General features: G+C 42.6%; 1 protein-coding gene across 7 annotated transcripts in view; it reads right to left on the bottom strand.

Moving 5' to 3' along the window:
• Nucleotides 1-16085, bottom strand: part of TMEM108 (transmembrane protein 108) — a 273408-nt gene that overhangs the window by 175193 nt on the left and 82130 nt on the right. For 2 of the 7 annotated variants that reach the window (XM_014518518.2, XM_025200260.1), the window contains exon 1: nt 14956-15337. The exons of the other annotated variants lie outside the window; for them this stretch is intronic. The gene's annotated coding sequence lies outside the window, so the exon portion shown is untranslated. Of the gene's footprint in view, nt 1-14955; nt 15338-16085 lie in introns of those variants that run through there. 7 annotated transcript variants of the gene reach the window in all.

Below are 16085 nucleotides of genomic sequence, written 5' to 3'. Positions count from 1 at the left end.
TACTAAAAGTCTCATTCTGCTAGTTGCCAGGCATAGCAGTCTGTTAGCCTTTATGTGGAACATACACTAAATCACTGGTTCCTAATCACTGCTCATGGGATTTGGATACAAGTATCACTTAGACCAATGAAGTTTAAACCTGAAAGGGACAGACCCAGTCACCCAAAGTCAACCCAAGTCAAAAGCCTGTTAAACTGGTTTAAAGCTACCTGGAATGGTCCAAAAATCAAGTACTTTTTTGAACTGGTTCACTGTGAACCAGGGTCTATGTTACATGTAGACACCAAACATTCCAGGAGCTGGTTAGTACTCCAGGCATCTCACACTGTGTTGCTCCTCACCCCCTACCCCCACTGCTATAATTGACATATCTGGTACATGGGCAGAACTCTGTTGCCTTTTTATTTTTTCCCCCTTTTTGTTGGCACTTAAAAAACCAAAAGCAAAACCAAAAAAACCCAATGAGATCCCTTGTACGATTTGTTCAATAAAAGCCATCTAACAATGTGGACAACATAGACACCTCTGGCCTATGTCCTCACTCCCTACTCATATGTGACCCCTCATCATGCTCCCCCAACCCCTGGAAATCCAAGAACGTGGGTTCAAGCACTCACCCACCTTCCATCCTGGAAAGTCAGGACAGCACTGAAGAGTTTAATCAAGTAAACTATTGAATTCTTGTTTAGGAGAAGGTAAAGCAAAAAAGTGAAAATGTCTGCAAAGCAAAAAAGTGAAAATGTAGGTCACCCACCCTATGGGACCCAACAAAGCATGGGTGCAAGTACTCCCCCTCAGTCACCCTCTGAGAGGCATAGTAGGCTGGGTGTTTGCTCCCACCTCTGGTGTCAAAGCCACAGCATTTCAACATCTAGCATTCTACTGGAACGCTAAGACACTGTACCTGTGGACACCTCTGACCCAATTCCCAATCAGTAACATTTGTTACATGCGTCTATACCTATGGTTACTACTCTGCCCATGATATACTCCTATCTAGGCACTGACAATTTAATAGTAAAAAGAAAAAAAACCCCCAACAACTTTGGTAGACACTGACAACACAGTCAATTTTTGTCTCTTTCCTAAAGAAAGTGTTCAGTGGGTAAAGACGGGATATCTACCTGAAGAGCTGTCAATCCTGAGTGCTGGTAAGTTCACAAGGAATTTTAAAAATAACTTAAAAGTTTTGAAATTGTTTAACTTAAATAAAAAAGTCAACTAATGCTCACAGAAAACGCATTTAGTTTTGTTTGTGTTTCCAAATGTTCCATTAAAACACTTCATTGCCAAGATGTAATTCCTGAATGGGAACATACTGCAATTCTGATGCAAGATAGAAAGATTAATGTGCTATATGTCCAGAAGGAATTTCCTGCAGACACTGTTTTAAAAAAACCGTAGAAACTAGCTCTTTTCATATCACTTTGGTGGCTGCTACTATTCCTTAGCAACAGAGCTGGTCTGCTGAATATGGCTCTGCTGTAAAGCAGGCCCCTCGTGCATTCCAGAAATAGCTAGCAGAGCTGGCACTGTTTGGACTAACGGTGAAAAGCTAATCAGGTCATTTGTTATGTGTTAATTTTCTCTACCCTTTCCAAGGGAGTTTAAAGAAAAAATATCAATTAGAAATATACAAAAATAAAGATATCAAATAGAAGTCATGCTTATAAGGCATGATTTCTTCCTGGATTCAACATGGTTGAGCGAAGGAGAAACAGGGGAAAGAAAGGTACGAAAGTGCTTGACCTAAATAGAAAGCAAAAGGAGCCCCTGCTGAAGCCAAAGGGACTTTCTTTTCCACTTGTCTGGGCTGCATAAGGTCTAAGTGGATCAAGGATTCTTGTACATAACAGCTGCTCCCTCTTGGATGCTCAGTATCCCAAAAAGGTGGAGTTCACAGAGAGGAGATGCCGAGATGACACCACATTCCCACCTCTCCCCTCCACATCAGATTAGGGCTGGTGCCTCACATTGGCATACAGCAATATGTACATTCCCTTCACACACCAGGGAGCTCTTTAGACTTTTTGCCTCTCTTCCCAATGCCTTCCCAATTCTTTAAGTGTGAGTAAGGCCTTATTGGCATGGCCTAGTTCAATGCGGGCTAACCTTTATGGCAGGTATGCCACAAATTAAGCTCCAGGTTGTCCCTGAGGGTCACTCCCCTTCCCTTGCCTAATCTGTTGCTTTCTCTCCCTTGTCCCATGCTCCTTGCTGATTTGCTGCCCTGCTTTCTGTCTCCTGCCCTGTGCTCTCCACTGCTCTGCTTTCTGCCATGTCTGCTGCTATCTTGCCTGCCCCCTGTCCAATCTGCCACATGCCACGGAGAGGCTGTCCATGCCACTTGTGGTTGGCCACCCCTAACATAGCCCATCATGCCTTACATGGGGAGAAAACAGTTTTCCTGTACAGCAAAGCTCTGAAATTTCAAATATTTTCCCATTCTACATTGAAAGAAAACCAAGCCTTCTCAAAGCTTTACATAAAAATGAAAGGGTGGAAACAGCCAAGACTCTTGGCCCAAGAGCCTTGTAGTTAGGCCACTTGTTTGGGATGTGGAACACTCTAGTTCAAATCCTTGCTCAGCCCAGTTCAGACCAGGGACCTAAGCTGGGTCTTCATACCCCTGGGGAAGCTCTGACCATTGGAGTACTGGTCAGTCTAGGGTTGGTCACACTCTTGTTCTCTAATAAACATTTTTATCCAAGACTAAATAAATATTTCCCAAGAAAAGCTTCCTTAAAATGGCCCCAGTTTTAGCATAAGGATTTGCTTTCAATGAATCATCACTCTCACACAAGACCTGTTTTGTCTAAAAATTTCTCAACTTCTCTAATTTATACTGTAAAGCTCATCCCTTAAAATTGTGAGTCACAGGAGTTCTGCTTCTGTAAATATTCACAAGTAAGATTTGAACTGCACCTGACAGACAGTGACTTCACTGAATGCAAGATCAAGCATATGTTGAACATTAAGTATGGACACAGTTAAGTAAACACCTGTTTAGAATTCAAGTGAACATACAGGGAGACTGACCTGTACATACTCAATCAGCACTAACTGATATTGCATATTGGGCTCTTCACTCCACTGATACATCACTTGTAAGTTTGCAACTTATAACATTTAACTGTTAAGAAAAAACCCATCAAGAATACAACCTGCTCTAGCGTTTATACCCACATGGAATTTCACAGGGCAGAGTTCAAATGACAATCAGGAGAATACAAGTGGTCCCTAATTATTTTTAAGGTTTGGGGACAGATGGCTCCCTCTCATCTTTAGGCCAGCAGAGTTAGCCGAGATACAGAATGTTAAAGTCATTAGGGTTGTACAAAACAGGCTGTATTTGATTCAGATTCGGCCCAAGTTGGGGACAGTGAGTCGATTAATTGATTTGGATCTCTGTCCCCGATTCAATTTGTCCAAATCCGAATCTGAAGATTCGATGCTGATTCAGAGAATCAGCGATTCAGCGATAGCCACAGCTGTAAATGTTTTTTCTATATACCTCGAGGTACCAAGTGTGGCTCATGAATGCTGCGAGCGTGGGGGCACCCCCCGTGTGCTCGGTTGTGAACCCGAAAGTGGACCGGAAGTACTTCTGGTCCACTTCTGGGTCCGCTGGGGAGCACGCAGGGGGGCCCCCAGCATCCCCGCTGGCTCAGCGACTGGCTGCAGGGGAACCCTGGGTGACCCCCCAGACCCAGGAGGCACCAGTCGCCGAGCCATGAGGTAGACCCAGAAGAGGGCCTGAAGTATTTCTGGTCCACTTCCAGGTCTGCTGCCAAGTGCACTAGGGAGCCCCCCGTGCTCCTGTGGAACACTCCATGCACCCCAGCATTGCAGCATTCACGAGATGCCTGCTACCTAAAGGTATGTAGAAAAAAAACATTTAAAGCTGTGTCTATGTCCGAATTGCCAAATCTCTCCAATTCGATTTGGAGGCATTAAAGGGTCTCCCGATTTGATTCAGATTCAGAGATTCAGCCACCGAATCGAGCCAAATCTCCGCCAAATCGAATCAGGGACCAAAGCTTCGCACAACCCTAACAGTCATCAGAACTGCTATTGCAGAACAAGCTGCAGTTCAGGGGGGTGTCTTAAAGGCATGACCTAGTCTACCATTCCCTGAACAAAATCTTTCATTTTTAAAATTTTAAACCTTCATTTTTAAAAATGAAGAGATCCGTATTTTAATATCAATGAACCAACTCAGGCCAGAATGCATGCACCACTGGTGCACATCTTGAAGTAGATAAAAATCATTCAGCCTTCACCAACGTGCTTCACATGCTAGAGGCACATATCAGTGGACTATGATGCATGCTCTGTGTCCAAATGGCTGCATTTTGTCATATATTCTACACTATTTTTACCGCTTCACTAATGTAACATTTTTTTTCTAAGTCAACATTTTACTGGAATGCTGACTCTTTAGCTGGGACATAGCAGGTAAATGGGGCAGCACACTGAATATACTATACCTCAAGTACATCATAAATTAGGTGGCAGTTAAGTAGTTAACAAATGAATCACCTCGTAATTTAGCAGCTCACTCTGAAATCCCTTTATCTAACAACCTTTAATTACAAATGTTTGTGAACTGTCATATATTAGTCATGCTATTCAAAACACAAAGATTCTGTTTTTTCAAGCATTTCTTTAATTAGCAGTGTAAGAGTGTCTATTCATGTTAAGCTGCTGTTGAAACACCCTGCAGAAGAAATGTCAGGGTTCAGTGTTTTCTTGAAAAAAATCAGACATCATAATAATGTGTCAGATCCTCTACTCCCGCAAAACAAGAGTCTCTGAAGTCAATGCAACTATTTTGATTTTAACAAAAATAGGGCTATGACCCTATGATACCCTAGCTATCAACAGGGTCCAATCCAACAAGTTGATGAATTTTTCTAAAAGGTACTCTGCACTCTGAACAATCATTAGTAGTAAAAGCATGAAAAAAAATGGAAAGTGGGAGAAAAAGGGCAAAATAAAAAAGCCAAAAAATAAAGCATTTGTAGTGATGTTGCCATGATGGACCAGGAGATACATGAGAAGCAACCATTATTGTGGGAGACACTTACCACGACAGTCCTGGAGGCCTAAGAAAGGGCACTGGGGTACCTAAAAGCTTGACTATGTCTATAACAACCATACAGTTGGTCCAATAAAAGGTATCACACACAAGATTCTTGCCTCTCTCAAAATATTTGTTTGATTCGTTGCTGAACATTTCAATGAAAAAAATCAGTCTCTGAATTTATTTATAATGCTCACTGGTTGCCAAGAAGAATTATAGCTATACTTTTAATCACACTGGACTTAAAAAAATAACAACTTGCTATAACATTTAAACCTTCTAATGACATTGTACCTCCAAAGTTTTTGTCTGTTGCTGTGGCATAAGCCCTTCAAAGATGGCAATGAACTGGAAAATATGTACATTTAATACTTTGCATGAATGCATATTTAATTTCTTCATTTCTTCTATATTTAGCAAAGAGAAAGGCTTAGCTTAGAGGGCTTCTTTTCTAGGTTGTAGTCCAAGCTTTGATAATACTGTAAATGGCTGTTTTAATGTGCTTTGTTTCATTTTGGGTTTTTTGCCCATGTTAATTATAGAGACAAACACATTCATTATTAGTTAAGGAAGCATGGAGAATTGCATTAGGGCCAGACTCCATTCTTACATACACTGACATCATTTCATTTATTTAAATTGAGTTACACTAGTGTGAGATCATAACCGGAAGACCCATACACAGTCTTGAGAGCAACTGCAGAGGTATACTCCAGAGAATATTGATCACCATATTTCCAGGTTCAGAGAGCATGAATGGAATTCAGTGAGCAGGGTATACTGAAGAAGGCCTGGCTGGAATACACTGCTGCCACCACAGCATAGACATGCCCTGAAAGTTGCAAGTAGGAGAGTTCTTGGAATGGACCTATCCAGTAGTAAAATGTCCAGATGTTAACCACCCATCTACAACAGGGGCAGACTGGAATCAATGTACTTCAGGCCAGGGGTTGGCAACATTTTTAGGCAGAATGCCAAAAACACCTGCAACCTTGACTTGTAAGATATTGGTGTGCCAGGGGCAGATGGTGGGGGAGCTGCGAGTAGCCTGATCCCTGTTGTGGCAGTGCAACTCTGGCCCCTTCCCCACTGCCTGCCCTTAGGCACACGTGCCAAGCAAAATGCCTTTGCATGCCATGCTCTCGCACCTGTACTGATGGTTGCCTACCCCTGTGCTAGGCATATCGTATCCAAAGATGTGATATCATCAGATTTCTAAATTATGTTTAGTGCTGGTAAGTCCTTTTGAGGAGACACGGACTCATGCATTTTTAGCTTGTTGAATACATTTCAGCATTGTTTGTTTTTGCATATTACTGAATTGGAGGGATTTTCCATTTAATTTCTACTGAGCTCAATTATGTATCCATAGAGAGGCCCTGGGGCCAATTTTTCCCTATTGTAGTAAATTGCATACTTGTTATCAACTTCAATAGGATCAAATTAAAACACAGTATAATATTTAAGTATAAACTCCCAATGCTGTTTCTACTGAAGTCAAGAGCAAAAACTCCCTATGTAGGGCCAGGCCCCAATAGTGAAATAAACCATTAAAATGTAATGGCACAAAAACAACAAGAGACATTAGCCTGTCTCAAAATTTAACAAGGGATCTGAGATGCACTGCCCTGCCCTTTTCCACCCTGTAGATTATAGCAATTAAGAGATGGCAAAATTTATTCTTGAGAAGATATCTGCTTTAGGATGCATTGTGGATTTTGGTGCAAAAAATAAATTTCTCATACTTTTGCCTTGCTAGCTGAAGTGACAGGCAATAACATTCCAAAAATATGTATTCAAACTGGAAAACTAGTTACTGATGCTTTAGGAAAATATCCTGAATGTCTGAAAGATTACATTCAACTGATAGCAAATTGCTGTGAAGATGTCTAAATTTAAAGCAAGGGAAATTTGAAGCTTAATGTCAATAGATGTCAGTATTTTTTTAATTCTGTTGAGCACCTAGGACTCTGTCAAAGTGTGTTCCCAGCTACTTCTGGTAGCCACTGTCCCTAAGGCCCCCTCTACACATTACAGCCATCATGTAATTAACTGGTTAATTGTGCAATTATGTGGAGATCAGCTACACATGCAAAGTAGCTGTCACAATTAAAATCTCCAATCAGCTCTAAAGTTAGACCTCAAAAATGTGTACTAACTTTATAGCTGTTTGCTATTGAAGTTTAATTTGCATGTGTAGCAGGCTCTCCCATGGTGCTGACAAGCCACCAGCTGATGGGGTTCCTAGCCATAGGGGCCACCATGTCCAGTGGAAAACCCCTCAGCCCTAGGGATTGTAGTTTTCCCATATCCTCTGAGTGAGGGGGGGGGGGATCATGCCTGTGGCAATCCTTTTACCCTGGGGGTGTGTGGGGCACCCCCACAGCTAGAAGCCTCTCAACTGAGGTGCAACTCCCAGCTGTGGGAGCCTGCTTCTTGCTGGTGCAGGGGCAACCCAGGATCAGGCTGTCTCTGAACCAACAATAAGATGTAACAAGATCTATTGCGTGATTCTGTGAATCATGCATTAGATCCCATCCGCACCTTTACCTACATATGTATAGTGGGGCTCAAACACAATCTTCCCAATGAAAGCTTTGAGCTACGTTGAAACTATGTATTGTAGTTTCAAGTATTACAGAATTAACAGCCATGCACTGAATTTCCTCTCTCCTAATTCTGCATACTGTACAGTTCTTTTGGGAGGAAAAAAATCAAGTGTTATCTGCCTGACAAATGGCACCCGGGTTATTCAGAATGCTTAATTCAGCAGACTCCTATTAATTTAGTGGTATTATCACCCCTGGTAATATGGTAGTGCAAATATGGTACTGGTAGCATACAGCAAGGCTAGACTTAAGAGCTTGTTTTTGGTCTGACAGGAAAGAGAAGAATCATATCCAGTAGTGCAGGCAACAATAAAACAACATTGTGTAGAACCAGGATGGGATATGTTAACAGCTGTAAGGGTAAGAGATAGAGGTAGGGCATGGGTTGAAGAAGGAGTAGGTCACCTCTGGATCCTCTGCTTCTTCCACATACTCTTTGATGATTTATTTTGATTAGTTCTGGAGGAAGATTGCCTCCAGAGTAATTCTGGTGTTTGTCTGAATCCTCTGGGTCGGGGGGGGGGGCTGCTGAGACATACACTCTTACCAAACAGGCAGCGGGGAAGAGGGAAGACCCCGGGTGCTAAGACCCACCAGGCATTGGGGAAAAGAGAGGGCCTTTTCCCACCACCATGGGTGCTAAGTCCCATCAGACTTGTTAATATTTGGCATAAACATAGAGAACAGAAGTCAAGACGGTTTAGGGTTAGTATTATGGGGGTAGCTATTGTGCAAAACACACCTATGTTTGTTTGGGGGAAGGGTATTTTGTGGGGAGATCTGCCTTGCAAGAATTATTTTTTGGACTGCGCAAGATGCCTCCTGTGCGTCACAGAGAAGTTCTAGCTAACTGCAATTTACAAAAAGACCCCCCCCCCTCCCCCCCCCAGTGATGGGGTGGAAGGATGGGTCAAATAGGCCCATTGTCCTTTTGGATTGCTGGTTAATGTCCCATAATGAATTGATTACACAGAGTGAAGGCCAAATGAGCATCCCTTTGAGAGGCAATATTATAGCGATAGCTATTGTGCAAAACACACCCGTGTTTCACAGTAGCCAGGAAAGGCTCTGCAGCATCAATGCCCAGCGTCCTTGGGTTACTTGTTGAAGTGATGCAGATAAGAGTTAAATTGCAATGGTCATTGCTAGAATGCAACTAGACAGATCACAACCCCCCACCCCACTCTCCTCCATTTGGTGGTGGTGCTGTGATCTCCTGCTGCCTACTTTCAATCAACCTTGCTTGTGACAATCCATACAGGATGATGAAGCAGGAACAAATGGAGATTCAGGATGAAATGCGTAAGGACTGGGAAGCAGGCAATGGAGAAGAACTGAGTGAAGATTCTAATATGGAGAATCTGGACGACATGGGGGAGAAGGAGGAGGAGGAAGAAGGAGTGTTGCTATTTACTTTGCTGCTGACCTTGGACTTATTACAAAACATGCATGCCTAGCTAACGATGGTCTCCTCTCTCAACACTTGCGATGAGGAGATGCCTCAAAATATAGGACTTAGATATGCAGTGGAGTGGGACAGCCGAGAGGCATGTGGAGAAGCATTCACATCCCAGTACAGTCCCTTTCGGGGAGGGGGAAGTCATTCATAGACAGGGAAGGATTTGCCTCTGTGATCCTGCAAGCTGTGGTGGACCACCAGGGCTGGTTCACGAACATTTATACCCAGTGGGCTGGCAGCGTGTGTGATGTGCACGTGTTCAGAAACTCTTTGCTCTCTGGCCTCAAGGAGAAAGGACACTATGCACCCAGAGTCCCCAAGACAGTGATCTGTGATGTTGCTGTTCCCCAGCTTATAACAGCAGATGCTGCTTACCCCCTAAAGCCCTGGCTCATGAAGCCTCATGGAGGGAATGTTACAGACCTGGAGAAGCTGCTTTTCAACTTGCATCTGAGCAGATGCAGGATGGCTGCTGAATGTGCCTTTGGCTGACTGCAAGCATGATGGAGGATGCTTAACTGCAGGCTCAAGCTGAAGTCAGAAAATATTACAGCCTTTGTAGTGGCAGCCTGTGCGCTGCACAACATCTGTGAGACCTGTGGAGAGGTTTTCAGCCAGGTGTGGGCTGACGAAGCGCGACAGGCAGTGGCCAGACAGAGACGTGGCCTGGCAGCAGCGCAGGGACCGAGGACATATCCACAAGGAGAAGCTGGTTGGGTGGCCGTTGTGTGGAACTGCCTAGCAGCACATATTATGGTCGCTGCCAACAACTAGCAGTGGTTGCTCTTGATTACAATAAATTCTTTTACTATTTACAACATAAACATCTGTATCTGTCCGCAGAGGTTTTTGCATGGGTAGGTGTTGGACAGGAGGTGGAGGATGAGCAGAGCATGGTGGGAGGTGGAGTGGGGTAGGGGGTTATTGTTTGGAGGCTGGCATTGGTCTGAATGGGGGGGGGCTCATTACACACCACCGTCTAGCCAGCCTCAGTCATGTCCTGTGAGAAGGTTAATTACACCTCTTGTTGGCTGGGGGGGGAAAAATAGGGAGTGAGTGGTATGCACAGTCTGTAGGAGTTAGTTCACGTGTGTGCGGGTAGGCAGTGGTGGGGGGGAAATGGGGTTTGCTTGCCTAGGATGTTGCAATGTCTATTGTGCATTCAAATTCATATGAAACTGCAAAGAATGCTTTCTGGAGTAAAGAAATGGTCTACGCTTACTGCACCATTATATGCAGAAAGATTGGCAGGGCGGGAAGGGGAGTGAAGTCAATATTCCACCCCAACCCCAACGACACCCCAACATCTCACAAAGCCATATGCTGTGCTAAACACAAGGCGGCAGATATTCACGATGTCACATGGGCAGGGAAAGGGAATGGGAGAAGCAGCCTCTTTGAGGAGATCCCATGGAAACTTTTCCAAACCCAGGCAGCTTGGGAATGCTGGGAAATGTAGTACTAAAACCCAGAAAACTATTAGCTGTTGGATTTGGCACCCCCCCACCATACCGCCACCACCATCAGCCGCCCGGGGCGACACCCGCTACTCTCACTCCCGTATATTTCTGATATGATATATAGAGTTTAAAAAAAAAAAAAAAAAAAAATCATATATACATTTTCAATACTTTTTAACATGGAGGGGTAAGGGAGGGGAGGGGATGATGCACATGGCTTGGCAGCAGGATCACCACAGGGTCACCTACTGGAGATGAGACAGAGCCTAGGGGGTGCAAGTGACAGGGTTTTGGTGTGACTGTGGCCTGGCATGGGATCGGGGGGCTTAGCATGAGGGTCCCTGCAAGGAACGGGGACTGTGGAGGCTGGTTTACTGGCAAGCAAACATGCACCGACTGTTGTAATTCATTAAGAAAGACATTACTGAGGGCAGATTGGTATTTGACTCCCCCTGCTGGAATTTGTGGGGAATTGCCCATGGGACTTAATTCGTTTGAAAGCCCGCTGCATGCAAACACAAACCTGATGTACCAAAATAAACCAGTTTAAAATTTTTAAAGCTCATTAAATTAATGAGGATTAAATGTTGTGGCATGTACAAGCACCCAAAGACTGTAAACGGATGTTGCCAAATGTTCCAGCATATCTAATCTACTTCAATGACCAAAAAAGACATCATCTATTGCACAGCATGGTCAGGTCCCTGATGTTCCTGGGAGTGGCAGGGGATCAATTCTGTAGGATAATAGTGAGAGTGCACCTCTACAAATGAGGGAACCCCAGGAATCTCTGGACAAGCTTCTGCAAACGTGGAACCCCAGGCAGGTGCTCCTCTGTCTTCAGGATCCCTACCCTGAGAGCCTTGGGAATTGCCTTCAAAAGCCCCAAGGGTACCTACCCAGGGTGGCTGGAAAGCACAGATAGCTCCAGACTATCCGCACTCTCCCACCTTCAAACAAACAGATGCCTGCTGCAAAACAGTGGTACAAGTTAATACTATCTTTTGTAAACATATGCAAAATAAACTTAGGACCTACTTTAGTGTAATCTCTCCTCCCCCCTCTCTTTCCTGGTTTTGGAGGTTTTTTAAAATAAGAAAAGCACATCAACATTACAGCTCCAGCCCTTCCGTCCTTATTTAGTATTCTCACTGAAGTAAAGAATGCAAGGCAAGATCCCAGGTACAAATACAAAAATTGAATAGAACCCCTTAAAATTGTCTTAACATTTCCAGGCAGGAATAGGAGGAATGGCTACCTCATTTTTAACACATCAACACGGCTACATGTTATTGGTTGTAAACAGTGGTGCCATAATCATAACTTTCAGTAGCATTAACTCCTGGCTAACTTGGTACATTCACTTCTCGTCAACCCAGATATTAGTTACTACTGATGACTAGATCTTCAAATACTTCCTAATCAACATATCTAATGCCAAACTGCAACTGATTTCAAAGATCTCAACATGTTGTTAAACCCACAGAGCACTTTTTCAGAGGAGCTAACAGACTTCACTTTCTAAAAATCAAAACAAAAAAATCTTCCCCTCTCATTAAGTAGCACTGCAGTTGCCAAACAAAGTTGCATTAATAAAAACAGCAACAATTCCTGAAGTGAATTTCTAGAGAGCATCAGCAAAATTAGAGCAATTGCTTGCTTGTGGCAGACTACACAAAAGAACACTTTTCACACAGGAAATTTTGCTCTTGAGAATTTTGCATCTTTTGTGAGTTATTAACTGCAGTGGAGTGATTTAAAACAAAATAGCCATGAAAAGGGTTGGTTTTTTGTTTTGTTTTGGTTCTTTTGTACCAGGCTTCTATTAAAACGAGGAATTAATTTTCCAGGTTGGCACCACCATTTTAGCTGATCTGTCAGATGCAATTTACAATTTACAATTCTGAGTCTTAAACTTGCAATTTACAATTCTGAGTCTTGAAAGAAGCCATTGTGAGTTTCAGGAAACTGAATAATGTCCAGTGGAGTTTGTTGTTACCTGATCTGAACACAAGGGATTAACTTTCTAAAGCATACCAGCTACAAAATAGCTGATGCAATAGTCCCTCATCTTGCATGTTGCTTCTGACAGGCATGTTCCCTTAATGTATTTGTAGACTGTAATAAAATCTCTATCATTCTTCTCTTCACTAAATACCATAAGTGAAAAAATTAGCAGAGAATTCTCTATGACTATTTACACTGGGAAAATTGGAACTTCAACTCATGTAACTCTGCAAACAATGCTGCTAACTGCAATGTAGGTAAGACATATCACTTTTACCACTATATCAGATGACTCTGCCAAAGAAACTCTGCACTTTTTACACTAAGGGATAATAACTATCTTCAAATACCTGAATGGTGCTTATAGAGAGGACGGTCACCAACTACTCTGTGGCTGGAGGGGACAGAATAAGAAGCAATTATCATATTATAACAAAGGGCACTGAGGTTGAATATTAAAGGAAGACCTTTCTAAACATGAGTGTGGTTAATCACTGGAATAGATTAACTAGAGAATTTGTGGAATCCCTACCTTTGGCAATCTTTAGAGCTAGTTAACCAACAAGCTGAGATAATTTAATCAGGGATGATCTTGCCTTAGGCCAGGGGCTGAACTAGATGACCTCCCGAGGTCCTTTCCAGATCTAATTTTCTGTGGGTGCCTATACATGTGCTGTAGGTGGGCTGGAGTGCGTTTTAATTAGAGCGGCCCTCAGCATCTCATGTATCTAGCACCCTGCATTTAAAAAAGGCTGTGGGAAAGCTTTAATTAAAGCTCATTTGACAAGCCCCCCACAGCCATTTTGAAATGCAGGATGCTGAATACACGAGATGCTGCAGCGTTCTAATTAGAATGCTCCAGTAGAGTCGATTCTGATGCATTCCAATTACAATGCATTGGAGCATGTGTATAGGCACCCTATGATTCTATGACAATGATGTTGAAGATGGTCTATGATGCTCACCTTGGCTGTCCTGCTATTGCAAACTGATTCACTTGAGTTCCAAGTTGTCATTAACAAAAAATATCATCACAACTTTATTGATTTCTGCTTCTGCGAGGGTAAAAACTGTTCCAACACTAACCAAGGGTATTGGAGAAACTACTTTCACATCATCAAAACTGTGGCTTTTAAACACTATGATCCTTGCATCAATCCAGCCTTCCCCTAAAAGTTGACCTAAGCAAAGCTCCTATCCTTGGAGAATGAGGTACATTGTAGAAAGAAATCCACACTCCTAAGTCATTATATTGGAAGGACCATGATATCTTTCTCTGTGTTTCTATTCATGATTTAATTCTTTGAGCCATTAAAGTGAGACTAGTTTATACGGTGGACACAGCTGGAATTCCCTGTCTTTTGTTGGCTTATGTTGCAAATTGAACATCATTAAACTTGGAGGCTTTCCTGTTACAACATTGACTGGAGAAGGATGAAAAGGAAAAGCAATATCTTATTTAGTATTACAGCAATTGATTTTTTTTTAATATAATTTGTCCTTTGTAAGCTCTTTTTAATTGCTTTTTGACCATTCAGATTATTGACTGCTTTTAGGGAAGTGTGTTTATTAAATTAATTCCCCCTCTTTCACTGGAAAACAAAATGATTTGCAAACCTGTCAGAGCTCCTAGGTGGAAAACATTCCAGCTTTCACATGACACACAGAGTCAGACTCTTTTGTCTGTTAGGGTATGTATAAGGCTCTGTTGGATTTAAGCAGCCAAAACCTAGTTTTCGTGTCTTCCATTGCACATGCCCTTCTGGATTCTAGCATGAGAACCATGTCATGACAAGGCAGGTTCAGGTATCCACAACCTGGTGATTGCCAGCTGCTAGTACAATCTCTGTACCACAGGTCTGCTTTCCACCCAGAGCACAAAGCTGCTCTAGGTTTTACCAACAAAGTGGATCAACAGCTGAACAGTCCCAGACTACTGTTCAGATGTCCAGAAAAGACAGCCTGATGTATCTTAGTTAGCAGTGGCTTATTAGCAAAGCCCACAATCAAAATCTCTCAAGAGCTCCAGGTAATGGCAACCTGGATCCCAGCATATTTGGACAGTTATGACATTCAAAAACAAATCATGCACACACAGTTTTAATATCCTCAACTAACTTTATAGCACTGAAATAAAAAAATCCCTATTTTGTATTTACCACCTACAATTTCCTTGTACTGTGTTATGCTCTCACTGAGGCAATGTCTAATCGTCTTTTTTCATTTAACTGGCAGCCCATTTGACATTGCAAAATTAATCTTTACTACCAATCAGCAACATGTATATACATACATACATACATACATACCAGTGCAACTTGTATCATCACTCACCTTTGACTGCTGATGTTACAGCCCTATCAGAACTATTTAATAAATGCTATTTACCTATAAACCCAAACCTCTTATTGTACATCCTGTTCATTTAAGGCAGTATGCTCCTGGAAAGTCAGTGAGAGTTAAAAGAACTCAGTATTTTGCAGGCTTAGGGTCTCAAAACCACCTACTCAAAAAAAAAACCAACAACAAAAAACAAAAACACCCAAAGCACTCAAGATGGCTTAAAGATTATTGGCCCAAGCACTTCGAATAATAGAAGGGATGCATTCAAAGCAGGTCTGCTTTCCGAATCATTCAAAAGGCGACCTTTTCCAGGGCTTGCATGACACACTCCAAACTGGCTTCTAGTTATTTAGAAGAGGAAAAAAAAATCCTGTTCTCTGCCATTTTGAACTCCATGTAATCTGTCAACTCTCAGCCTGACACAATGGTGGCAAACAAACAGCAAGAATGTTAATCATTTAAAGCTGTTAATGGCAACCAGCCCACCAAAGAAAGAGGGAGAAGTTCAAAGGAACATATTAGGTTCCACTGCATTGTTGCTGCACGGGGAAGCTTTTATCAAAAAATTAATTTTGTTGATGTACAACTACAGAAGAAAAAAAGACTAAGGTCTACTAATTCTAACAACTATGTAGTTATGTTAGGACTGATTCCAATATACTTACTCTGAAAGTAGTCCAATTCATGGAAAATGTTTTTTTTTCCCCAAATCTTATTGAAATTTTCAAGAATTCTGCATTCCCTACTGGGATCAGGACTCATGCTGGAGGTGATATCTTTTATTAGACCAACTAGATTTTTGCAAAAAAACAAAAAAAATTTAAAAATTAAAAAATGGCAAGTTTTTGGGTACAAACACCCTTCTTCAGGCATAGGAGAAAAGATTGTAAAAGTTCTTCTGGGTAGAAATTAAAATATTAGCACCAGTGCACCCCCAGTGGGCAGGGGGGCAGGCGGGAGCACCAGGGCCCCCGCTGCGAGTGCCGGCCGGGGAGCAGGGCCACCAGCGAAAGGGAGTTCCAGAAGCGGCACAGCTGCTTTTATGGTCAGCGTGATTGGATGCCAGGAGACCTCCTCCCTCCCTGGCCAGCGGGATCAGCTACTGGGGGGCCCCCCCCCCC

Source organism: Alligator sinensis, unplaced genomic scaffold (genome assembly GCF_000455745.1).
Source record: "Alligator sinensis unplaced genomic scaffold, ASM45574v1 scaffold54_1, whole genome shotgun sequence".
In the NCBI taxonomy this organism is placed as follows: domain Eukaryota; kingdom Metazoa; phylum Chordata; order Crocodylia; family Alligatoridae; genus Alligator; species Alligator sinensis.
The sequence above is the reverse complement of the archived record's forward strand: the minus strand, read 5'-3'. Positions and strand labels throughout refer to the sequence as shown.